The sequence below is a fragment of the Chanos chanos genome, chromosome 7, assembly GCF_902362185.1.
Source record: "Chanos chanos chromosome 7, fChaCha1.1, whole genome shotgun sequence".
Classification (NCBI taxonomy): domain Eukaryota; kingdom Metazoa; phylum Chordata; class Actinopteri; order Gonorynchiformes; family Chanidae; genus Chanos; species Chanos chanos.
In genome coordinates this window covers 46,681,239-46,691,238 of record NC_044501.1, presented here as the reverse complement: position 1 = coordinate 46,691,238, position 10,000 = coordinate 46,681,239, and the positions used below count along the sequence as shown (strand labels likewise).

Here is a 10,000-nt window from a genome sequence, read left to right as displayed (position 1 = left end):
CTAATCACCACAGTCTGCCACTAATCACCACAGCCTGTCACTAATCACCACAGCCTGTCACTAATCACCACAACCTGTCACTAATCACCACAGTCTGCCACTAATCACCACAGCCTGTCACTAATCACCACAGTCTGCCACTAATCACCACAGCCTGTCACTAATCACCACAGTCTGCCTCTACACACCACAGTCTGTCACTAATCACCACAGTCTGCCACTAATCACCACAGTCTGCCCCTACATGCCACACCCTGCCACTAATCACCACGGTCTGCCACTAATCACCACAGTCTGCCACTAATCACCACAGCCTGTCACTAATCACCACAGTCTGCCACTAATCACCACAGTCTGTCACTAATCACCACAGCCTGCCACTAATCACCACAGTCTGCCACTAATCACCACAGTCTGCCACTAATCACCACAGCCTGTCACTAATCACCACAGTCTGCCCCTACACACCACAGTCTGCCACTAATCACCACAGTCTGCCACTAATCACCACAGTCTGCCATTAATCACCACAGCCTGTCACGACAACCACAGCCTGTCACTATTCACTACAACCTGCCACTAATCACCACAGCCTGCCACTAATCACCACAGCCTGTCACTAATCACCACAGCCTGTCACTATTCACTACAACCTGCCACCACAAGAGCGGACTAGTCATCTAACCATGTATAAAGGGTATTAACTGGAGCTGTCAAATGATTAAAATAATTAATCGCGATTAATCACATGAGTTTGTGTAGTTAATTATTCGTACATTTTTTGTCTGCTCAAATTTCACTTTAATGAAAGACTATTCAAGTGCAATATGTCTATAAACAAGAGTGGACAAAATATGCTTCATCCGAATATATTTATTATTTTCAAGCGATTCAAGACCTACCCCACCAACAGGAGTCTACAACAGCAGCTTAGCCAGTTGCTTAGACACACAAGTCTGGTTATGTTTTTGGATGATAAGGCAGCTCGCTTACCGTGCAATATGCCCAGAGATGGAAAAGAACCTCTCACATGGCACTGACGTGGCAGGTGACTTAGTCGTCTAGCCAGCTAACCTAGCTTTTCTTGATCTACGGGTGATTCAAAGGGTCACATCAGGATTTGCGTTAACGGCGTTAAAAAAAATCGTGTTAACGCGTTATTAACGTGTTAACTTTGACAGCCCTAGTATTAACTCCTCAGTACCAACATAATAGTGAGGAATTAGGATGCTGAGCTTCTCTCCACCCTTATGTAATGTCTGGAATTCAATCCTCCCAAATCCTGAGAAGCCCAACAGTTACTCTGCGACCAAAGCTTTGCGATCAGTTAAGTTGTTTAATTTTATTACTGCTAATTAAGCACAGAGGAAAGATCCTGTGTTTCTTTAGATTTTGACTGTTACAAAACACAGGGATAGACTAGGTGTGAAATCATTTAGGGATGTTTGACTTTTGCTTGAATTTTTACATGGAGTAACACCAAAGCAGAGAAACACAGCAAACTTTTTGTTTGTTTGGTTTTTTTTCCAATTGGCCTTTTTTTTTTAAATCATGTATTCACACTCAGCACTGTTGCCAGAAAGTTCAGTGCAGACACCTGACTTTCTGACTTGGATGCATTTCCTGTTATGTGTGACAGCTGAGCGAAAATGGAAGTTCAGCCTTAATTGTCAGTGTTTAGAGGGTAGATTCCCCTCTCTGTGATTATAGGTGACGTTTATAACCACTGAATATTCATATAGGCAGGGCTGTTTGATTGCAACAGCTTGTGAGAATCAGTAACAGCAGAGAGAGAGAGAGAGAGAGAGAGAGAGAGGGCAGGGAGAGAGGGAGAGAGAGAGAGAGAGAGAGAGAGAGAGAGAGACAGAGGACGGGCAGATAGTGAGAGAGAGGGAGAGGGCAGAGAGAGAGAGAGAGAGAGAGAGAGAGCATGTAAGAGTAAGCAAGCTGAAACTGAAGAGAGGCTGAGAATTCCAGCCGCAGAGAGAAGAGAGAGGAGAGAGAGAGGAGAGAGAGGAGGGAGAGGAGAGAGAGAAGAGAGGAGAGAGAGGAGAGAGAGAGAGAGAGAGAGAAAGAGAGGAGGCAGAGGAGAGAGAGAAGAGAGGAGAGAGAGAGAGAGAGGAGGGAGAGGAGAGAGAGAGAGAGAGAGAGAGAGAGGAGAGAGAGAGGAGAGAGAGAGAGAGAGAGGAGGGAGAGGAAAGAGAGAGAGAGAGAGAGAGGAGAGAGAGGAGGGAGAGGAGAGAGAGAGAGAGGAGGGAGAGGAGAGAGAGGAGAGAGAGGGGTCAGGAGCCTGATTGGCTGGTATTATTTGTTTCCCTCGCCACCTTCTCCTCACTAATGGAAAGCGGGTTGTTCATTCAGAGAGGAGATCGATGCTTCAGAGAAAAGCGAATCAATGTGAAATGCAGGCAGGAAAAAAAAAAAACAAAACAAAACAGCAGAGCTAGGCCGCCAGATCTGCTCTTAGTCACGTTCGTCTTCTAAACTGAGCTCTCCCTACCCATCAACCCCTCTGTTATTTTTCGCTCCGTGTTCTGCTCTTCCAAACCCCCGCGAGTTTCCGACGTCTGTCAAAATCTCGTTAACGTCCAGCCGGTAAACAAGCGCGGTTCGGCTCCCAGCCCGCTTTAGAGCAGGTCACCTTTTTGCCGAAGTTCAGCTAACGATAGCCGTTTCACCGCGGGTCACCTGTCGAGATGCATTTGCACCCGACCGTTGGACAAATCAGGGCACGCGACTGGGTCGGCCGGTGAACTGTTACTGGATCCTTGCCAAGGAAGAACAAAAAAACCCCCAGCAAACTGTTTCTGAAACAGACGCCTTTCACCAGCAGAAGCCCACGGTAATGTTTTTCAAGACCTATACAATTCAAATATAGGAATCTGATTTACACAAGGCCTTATCAAAATGTCTCATAGCGTGTAAGACTGAGGTTGACAACAAAAGCAGGAAATCACAGAGAATCTGTGTGTTTAGGGTAAACCTGAAAGAGTCGACTCCGAGCGTGAATTTACAGCCGGTTAAGCATCTCTGAGATCATTAGAAATCCTGAAGAGACAAATACACACAGCAGTGCTAACCCATCTCAGCATCTCAGTTCACCTCAGTTACAGTACACCCACAGGACACCTGTACACCTCCCATCAGTTACAGTACACCCACAGGACACCTGTACACCTCCCATCAGTTACAGTACACCCACAGGACACCTGTACACCTCCCATCAGTTACAGTACACCCACAGGACACCTGTACACCTCCCATCAGTTACAGTACACCCACAGGACACCTGTACACCTCCCATCAGTTACAGTACACCCACAGTACACCTGTGCACCTCCCATCAGTTACAGTACACCCACAGGACACCTGTACACCTCCCATCAGTTACAGTACACCCACAGGACACCTGTACACCTCCCATCAGTTACAGTACACCCACAGGACACCTGTACACCTCCCATCAGTTACAGTACACCCACAGTACACCTGTGCACCTCCCATCAGTTACAGTACACCCACAGGACACCTGTACACCTCCCATCAGTTACAGTACACCCACAGGACACCTGTACACCTCCCATCAGTTACAGTACACCCACAGGACACCTGTACACCTCCCATCAGTTACAGTACACCCACAGGACACCTGTACACCTCCCATCAGTTACAGTACACCCACAGGACACCTGTACACCTCCCATCAGTTACAGTACACCCACAGGACACCTGTACACCTCCCATCAGTTACAGTACACCCACAGGACACCTGTACACCTCCAATCAGTTACAGTACACCCACAGGACACCTGTACACCTCCCATCAGTTACAGTACACCCACAGGACACCTGTACACCTCCCATCAGTTACAGTACACCCACAGGACACCTGTACACCTCCCATCAGTTACAGTACACCCACAGGACACCTGTACACCTCCCATCAGTTACAGTACACCCACAGGACACCTGTACACCTCCCATCAGTTACAGTACACCCACAGGACACCTGTGCACCTCCCATCAGTTACAGTACACCCACAGGACACCTGTACACCTCCCATCAGTTACAGTACACCCACAGGACACCTGTACACCTCCCATCAGTTACAGTACACCCACAGGACACCTGTACACCTCCCATCAGTTACAGTACACCCACAGGACACCTGTACACCTCCCATCAGTTACAGTACACCCACAGGACACCTGCACACCTCCCATCAGTTACAGTACACCCACAGTACACCTGTACACCTCCCATCAGTTACAGTACACCCACAGGACACCTGTACACCTCCCATCAGTTACAGTACACCCATAGTACATATCCATTGCTCTACCCATGTGGGACAGATCCCAGCCCAAGTCTAGAGGACCGTCTGCTCTGCTGAAACACTCACCTCTCTCTGTGTGGTTGGAGGGACATGTGTGACTGTAGATGATCATTACAAGACAAAAATAAGACAACCCCCCCCCCCAACCACACACACACACACTTCCTCCTCTCTGTAACTTTCTCAGTCCACTCCAATTTCTCTCTCTCTCTCTCTCTCTCTCTCTCTCTCTCTATCCCTCTCTCTCTATCCCTCTCTCTCCCTCTCTCTCCCTCTCTCTCTCTCTCTCTCTCTCTCACTGTAACGACTGCAGCAGAGGGCTGGATCCAAGTGCCAGCCACGAGATGAGAGAATGCAAGAAAAGAGGAGACTTTACTAACAAAGGCTAAACAAACAGGTACAAACAGGAAACAAGATCAGGGTACCAAGACGTGCAGTCGAACACGATCAGCGACAGACAAAGGACGAGTCAAACACAAGGGCTTACATCCACAAGGAGAAGACAACAGGGGAAACTTCATTGGCTAAACTCAACCAGGCTCATATATGGGAAACAGAATCAGGAGAGGGGCAGAGACAGAGACCCAGGGAACGACAGAAGCACAAGTCATGTCAAAATAAAAGTCCACGAACACAGTGCAGACTGTGACACTCTCTCTCTCTCTCTCTCTCTTTCTCTCTCTCGCTCTCTCTCTTACACACACACACACACACACATACACTCTGTTTCATTACTGGAGTGTGTGTGTGTGTGTGTGTGTGTGTGTGTGTGTGAGTGTGTGTGAGTGTGTGTGTGTGTGCATGTGTGAGAAAATACCTTACTGTGTGTGTGTGTGTGTGTTCCTGCATGTTTTATTTTGCTCTTTTTTTAGTTCATTTATTGACAGTTTACAGCTCTCGTCCTGAGCAGCGAGGACAGCTTGTTCTGATCGGGAGTGAAGCTGCTCCAGCAGTGTTGGGCCCAGGTTACCGTGGCAGCCCGTCTCTGTTTCCCTGGTGTATAACCTTAGCACGTAAAGGACAGTTGATCATCTGAAGCTTGGCTCTCTTCTCCCATAACTCATCCCTCCTCTCCCCAGATCAGCGTGTTAAATGCCAACGGGCTTTTCTGCCATCGTAACGATTCCCGTGTAAACAATCTGTTTTTGTAACACTGATTCACAGGGCTTTTAGGAAGCAGACAAATGGGGGGGGGGTGCTGAGGGGGGTTGGAAGGAGGGTAAGTAGATTATCCTCGTTTGAACTGATAAACATGACAACAGCAACAATAACTACAACAACAATAACAAAAATAACCCCATTAAAATACGTAAACGAGTCCGTTTACTGCAAAGGATTTGTTACAAGGCAGTGTAAACTTGGCTTATATTTTTCATCTTGTTGTCTTGGAAATTATGCGTTTCTTTTCAATTTAAGAAGAACCTAGTTAAAGCCTTGGTCATCTGAGGAGAACGATGGTGATGTAAGCAGATAGAACATATGCCTACTGATCTAAATAGGTGAAGAGGCCTCTTTTTATACCTTGTGTATGATGCAGAAAACATCATTTGCTGTCAAATATTTGCAAATACTTATCCAACAACGATCATGAGGCATGCAGTCGGCCCTCCACATTCGCGGGGGTTAGGGGCACAGGACCCTCGTGAAAGTGGAAAAACCGCGAATAACTCTAAGCCCCCCAGACCTTAACTCTTAATACTGTAGCCTATATTTATGGTAGCAAAATGATAATATAGATTAAAAATGTATATATTTTATGCATTTCTGACTTATTAAAACTTTTTTTTTTTGGCTTTCTTTATGTTGCACACTTGAATAAAACAATGTCCAAAACAAGTGTGTTGATATGTTTTCTTTGTTTTTTCCGTAACAGCATAAAAATACACATCACTCCGACATTTGATCTCACTCTGTAGTCTCTTCTCTTATTAAGTTTTATTTCTTCTACACAAACTCTCTACTGCACCGACAAGAACCTCGCTACGTCACTCACTAACTCCACTTCTCCTAAAGGTATAACGGCAAATTATGTCTCAATGCAACGGCACAAATAATAACCTTAAAACAGTCTACAACGTCCTGGAGGAGACACAAAAAATACAATTATGGGGGGTGTACTAAATTTACATTGTGTAGTCTATGCACGTCACAGTAGGCCGCAAAAAAAAAAAAACCCATTTATTCTGAAACTGTGCGTGCTTACATGTCTCTTCCCTGACAAACAGAGTTTTGATTCTCAAAAATAAAAATAAAAATAAAGAAGAGGAGGAAAACAGGAGAGAGAGAGAGACAGAGAGAGACAGAGAGAGAGAGAGAGAGAGAGAATTAAAGCATTAAATACGTATTATCCTTCAGCCAAATCAGTTTTGACTTTTTTTTCCTGCCTTTTTTCTCGTCTTTCTCATCACACCTGTTTGTGTTGAGAAACTGGCATAATCATGATGATTTAAAATGGTAAATTGGAGCCATATCCATAAGCGCGCATGGGGAATTACAGACTTTGGGTCAGATGAATGAGTCAGAAAAAAAAAAAAAAAAAGATAATTCCTGACCGTGATTCATCAGTGGCGCCAAAAACACAACCATTACCAAATCATTACCACCTATTTCATACCGACCAAAACTGTCATTATCAAACGCGTCTCTCCCCGGTGTCCTTTCACTGCTGATTAACGCTCTGTACACAGCCACACCACATCAGCAGAGATCCGCTCTTTACCTAAACACACACACACAAACACACACACACACACACACACACTCACAAAATGGCGGAAACCCTAGTGTGTTCCAATCAGTGTCTCATTATCTGCCACACTTAAGGAAACAGGGGCTTAGATCACTCATCACAGGATCCTAATAAAGAAAACATACATACTTCCTTTTCCTTTTCGTCATTCTTTCATTGTTTCCTTTCTTTCTTTCTGTCTTTCTTTCTTTCTTTCTTTCTTTTTAACACTCCTCAGGTGACTAATTCAGTCTAAATCACTGGTAATATTGTTTTACCAATTCTTCCGCGCTGACCCCTGGGGCATTCAGGTGAACGGCTCAGATCTCTTACGCAGTGTAAACACTCAATTTCAGCTCTCTTTCAGAAAGTCAGCGTGACCCCGGAGAGAGAGAGAAATTGTCTCTCAAGCCCAGTGATTACCGAATTAACTCAACTGTGATGTGAGGCAGCGCGACGTCTCATCTCGTCCGTTCGTGTGACACGAGGTAAAACCAGCCGCCGTTAGCGATTCACCTCGAAAACGAAACAGGAGGAAACGAAACAGGTCCAAAAGAAAAAAGAAGAAGAAGATGAAGAAGCGATACCTGAGGATGAGTGGAGGGGGCTGAGTCGGGACAGTGACAAACTCAGGGTGTGTCAGGGTCAGACCAGGGCTCGGCGGCGGAGGAGGAGGAAGAGGAGGAGGAGGGGGAGGAGGTAACGAGTAGCAAAGCAAACGATACTTCTGTCGCTCATTTACATGTGCATTGTACTGGTATCATATACTCTTAAACTAAATAAATAAATAAATAAAACAGAACGGAGTAGGAGGAATATTTTGCCTGGGGGGCACGGAATACTGCATAACTTATACGCAGGGGTGATGCCAGACCCTTGTCAAAGTCTAATCAACCACCCCCCCCCCCCCCAACCAACACACACACAAACACACACACACACACACACACACACATCGCCAACACGTTTTAACAAACACTTCTCATGTTTTGTGAATCATCCTTCCTTGGGTTTTGCCAATCTAGCCTGGAACAATGAGACAAGAGATTCTGTGTGAGTGCGTGTGTGTGTGCGTGTGTGTGTGCATGTGTGTGAGACGGTCATGGACAGCATGCTAACGACTTGCCTTCAGATGAAAGAGGTATGTGAATATTATGTTCATTTATTTCTCGGTTGGAAATATATGCAAACATTTTTCAGAGAACGAAAAAAAAAAAACTAGCACACAACATGACTCCAGAGTAACTCTCTTTCTCTCTCTCTCTCTCTCTCTCTCTCTCTCTCTCTCTCACTCTCTCTTTCTCTCTCTCTCTCTCTCTCTCTCACTCTCTCTTTCTCTCTCTCTCTCTCTCTCTTTTCTTTTCTTTGCTTTTTTTCTCCCAGCCCAACATTTGTCATTTGAGCTTTTACATCAGTTTGCTTTAAAAAAAAAAAAAAACCCCACCTGACGCTAAAGCTTGTTATTACTATGCAAAACAATAAATAGCCATTTAGTGGCACATTCTCTTCATTGACTGTGTAAGGCATTACATAATGAATGAATATGGATGTTGTGTGTGGAAGTGAGTGGTAGGCGAATGTGTTGAAACAGGTGCAGCTTTTTAGCATCACTTAAATGTTCATTTCACCCCTGAAATTACGGATATTTATCGGAAACGTCGTGTGGAAATCGCCCGCCTGCTGTAACGGGTGGAGATCCAGCGGAGACACGCGGGGCTCAGACTGGCAGAAAAGAGACAGACGGTTTTAATAACGAAATCATCCAATCAAACTTCACACAGGCGTGAGCAGGTCTGGACAAAGAAACAGTCCATCTCTCTGACATCCTGTGCCCATGGCTTTACAGCTATGCTCTCTCTCTCTCTCTCTCTCTCTCTCTCTCTGCTCTGCCCTCTAACAACTCCTGCCGTCGAAAGAAAAAAAAAAAGAAAGAAAGAAAGAAAAAAATTTTGCATGCGATATCGCAAAATCGAAATACAACTGAAATCTGTTCAAAATTAAATGTTTCATGCATTCTTTTTTTCTGCAGGTTTATTTTCAGTTTTTGCTGAATACTATAGACTATATATAATATAAGATATAGAGATGTAGATATAGATATATTGATATTGAAATTGATAATTCTCTGCATTGTCAGCAGGTATGGTGTAAGTCAGAGCAAATACGTACTTTGGGTTCACATGTGTGTGTGTGTGTGTGTGTGTGTGTGTGTTTTGAGCTCTTTGTGTAAGACAAAGGTCAACAGTCAGATTTGAATCTCGGTGAACAGTGGAAAGAGAGGGCTGTTAGTGGTGTGTTTTACGTTCAGTGCCGTGAAACCTAATTTAGCCGAACGTCTGATATGAAAGGCCAGGAATCCCGCCTTCCATACCAGATGGACTGCCTCGGCAAACCGCTTAGAGTAAGGGAATCCAACCAATGGGACGGCTTCCCAGTGCAGCAGTGCATCGTGGGAGAGTTGTGCCTTGACAGACCTGTCTGAGGATCAGCCAGGGCAGATCAGATGATGATGGCCAGATGGGTTAGGATGTGATGCTATTTGCTCCCTGGAAATTTGACAAGTTCAACCCTGTGTATGAGCACTTGGCAAAATGTCAAGGTCTTTTTAGTAACACACACATGTGACCTTTTACAACCAATCAGAGCCATGCAAAAGAAAGCTAGACCAAACATCAAATTAATAAAACAAAAAAAGAAATGTTGGAACCATACAGCAGGACAAGTATGCGTGGAATGAAAATCCACTCGGCAAAATGATGTTTATTCCAATGAGAAGATGTTTATTTTAATGAAAATATGTTTACTGTAATGAACTTTGGAGTAGTAAACAGGCTGGTTGTGTTTTAGAGGCTCTGTTTGCCATGTTGATGCCCTCAGAGAGACACAGCTACAGGCTAGAGAGAGAGATCAGCTCAGACAGCCCTCAGACCACCTG

General features: G+C 44.9%; 1 protein-coding gene across 5 annotated transcripts in view; it reads right to left on the bottom strand.

The window, feature by feature from the left end:
• The window catches only part of nrxn2b (neurexin 2b), a 543,549-nt gene that overhangs the window by 478,966 nt on the left and 54,583 nt on the right, over positions 1–10,000 (bottom strand). The window lies entirely within an intron of this gene.